Below are 3,116 nucleotides of genomic sequence, written 5' to 3' on the forward strand. Positions count from 1 at the left end.
TTATTTGAAATTCTGCAAAATATTAAAATGAGGATGACGTATAAATATACATACATATATATGTAAAAAAGAAAGAAAAAATAATCTAACTATAATCACTTTACTGCGTTAATTTTCTTAAAGTTTTACTTTACTTAGCAACTATTCAGCTGTAAAAATTTGCAAAGCTGAAAATTTTGCTGCCTTCGAAGGACACGTGCGCAAAACAACGACGCGACGTGCTTGCAAACAAAAGTAATAGCGACTATTTAATGACATTGACTGGTTGGTTGGTTGGTTGGCTCGGCGATAGAGGAGAGAGAGAGAGAGTTTAAAAACAAAAGAAAAAACGCCGTCGTCCTGTGATATTTAAAACTTATTTAACAGCTGGGTTAGCTGCTTCGTGATTTTGTAGTTTGAAAAAGTCTGCTTGTCGTTGGCGGCGCGCGTAATTTAACTTGGCAAATTCTAATTGAGCAATTGATTGAATTTCATTGAAATTGCCGGCTAGAATGGCGCTAAGGCAAATACATGCATACGCGTGTTGAAATAAATTAAGAAGAAGCAGATTTCAGTTTTGCACAAAATTATTTCACCTGCGTAACTGAGGTCCACCCATCGCCAAGGCTAGGTTTTGCTGCTGAGTGATAGCGACTGAGAAAGTTGGATCTGGCATAAGTTGGAATTGAAAATTTTCGCGACTTTTGTGGCTTCCACAGCGAATAGTTTTGAGTATTCTCTAGAAGTTACTGTATGTGAAATGTGGCTGATTAAAGTGTTTGTGCTCTAAATTATTGAATTTCCACATCGAATAAGTCGTTTTCAGTTTTAAACATACTTTTTGCATATGTATATGGATAAGATTTTGAGCAGTGATGTGCCTATACCAAGTTTAAGGGTATTTAGATAAGTGTGCTTAATGTTTTTAGTGCATATTTTCACACGACCCAATACGTATAGAGTATCAAAGTATTTTGTTACTTGTACCTAACGGAATCCTAAGCACAAAAGTAATTTGTATTCACAAAAGTACTTAGTATTCATGGTTGCACTAAGTAATCCCCGTTATAATTTTTTCGAATAATTTTTTTTTTACTCAAAACCTAAAATTTGTTATGGTACCCGTCTAGCGTTTTCATAATCTGTGACATATTATGCGGAACGTCCGTTTAGGACTTAAGTCCGGCTTACCTACATACTGTAGTGCCGAAGGTCCGGAAATAATCGCGAAAGCCCTGAAAATTCGCCAAAATCCCGAAAATTCTCGCAAAATGCTGTCAAAGAGCCCGAAAAAGTTAAACGAAAAGTAAAAACGAAAAATACCGGAAAATTTCAAGTACCAAAAAATGTAGCGAAGAACTTACAAAGTTTCGTAAAGCGGCACAAATCGCGCAACATTTCAATATATTGTCAATCCTTAAAATAAAAGTAAAATTACCAATAATTTTATTTATTTTTTTTACCCAAATTGAAAAATTTTGATTTATTGCATAACGATTTGTCTCACGGAACATGTCAGTATATGAATTGCTAAAGTTTTTTTTTTTAAGTTAGGACCAAATGTACTTCGTATGGCATCTCTTAATACTGTTTACAAAAGTGGTGCCGAAAAATTAGGATGATCTTGAAGCAGTCTCAAAAATCCAGAAAATTTCCGAAAGTCCGGAAAAATCCCAGAAAAGTCTCAAAAGGTCCCGAAAAACAAAATATTAAAAAAAAATTCAAAAACGTTCCAAAAGTTCTTTAAAAAATCCCGAAAAGTAAAGAACGAAGAAACTTGAAAATCCTCAAAAATACGGAGAAATTTTTTTTGTCAATGCCTAAAAAATAAAAAGCAAAATTACTGCTTTTTCTGAACCGCCTAGTATTAGAAGTCTTTTAAATACCTTAGTATATTAGTATTTGGTATTTAGCAACCCCAAAATACCTAAATTATTTTGCTTTAGGATTAAGGCATCACTAAACTCTCAGCTGCTGATATATTGGATTTATTATGGGCCTGTTTTTCAGTATCAGTTTTAATTTAGATCACGTAAACTGTGTTTAAATTGAACAGTTGGCTGATAATATTTGATTGGCTAATCTCAGTTTAAACCAGCCAGATCGAGCGTTAAAACCACAGCCGTGCAGGGCGTTTTCGAAGCGGCAGCTGAGATAAGGCATTTTTGAACCAAATTCTGACATAGGGCGTTCTTCAACCATTCGGCAGTCGAGAAACGGTTACTTTATCTGAAACAGTTACTTTAAATAACTTAATATTAATTATTAATAACTTAATATAAGCCCATCACTTATTTGAAGCATTTATTGGGAAAATATTTACAAGCTTTGCCCGGAGTGCATATACTTTTTAAAGCTTCCAAGATTTGGATGGCTTTAAAAAAATAATTTTGGAATAAAATTGGATTGCGATATCTTTTAAGTAAATTTCCTACTCCAAAATTGCCAAGGTGCCAATTCCTATTCCGAAATGCGCTGGAATGAATGGTACATATCTTGAGCGTATATGTACTGTGTATACATAAAAAAAAAGGCTAATTAAAATTGGCAACCGTGATGGAAAATATTTTCTGACCAAAGTTCTCAACAATATCTTTCATTTGATAACCATTTTGCGATGCTTTAGATAAATTGTGTAGAATAGAAAATAAGTGGCAACCTTACACTATTATCCTAAGGAATAAGATTTGTATGTAGGGAAGGCATTGTTTAAAAACCTTCTCTTGGGACCTATGAAAAGTAATATTTTACCTTTTTTTCTAAACAAAAAATTAAATAAATTTGCGATTAAAAATAGGTGACAACCCTAATAAAAATATTTTTGAAATAAAGATCTTTAAAATATCATTGTTTTAATTAATTTGTAACTAATTTCGAACAGGTGAAAACCTTACACGAGTCTTCTCGGAGATAGTGCCCACTCAGATAACCACAGAATCCAAAATATTATCTGTGTACAAAATTTCATCAAAATCGTTACAGCCGTTTCCGGGAAAGCTATGGATATACATATGTATACATATATATATATATATATATATATATATATATATATTAGACTGCATCAGTCCCCATGCAAAAAAAATCGGTACTGTTTTTCCATTGGAATTATAAAATCTATTATATTTTAAGACGTT

This window comes from Rhagoletis pomonella, unplaced genomic scaffold (assembly GCF_013731165.1).
Source record: "Rhagoletis pomonella isolate Grant_MI unplaced genomic scaffold, Rhpom_1.0 Rhpom_scaffold_00002, whole genome shotgun sequence".
In the NCBI taxonomy this organism is placed as follows: Eukaryota; Metazoa; Arthropoda; class Insecta; order Diptera; family Tephritidae; genus Rhagoletis; species Rhagoletis pomonella.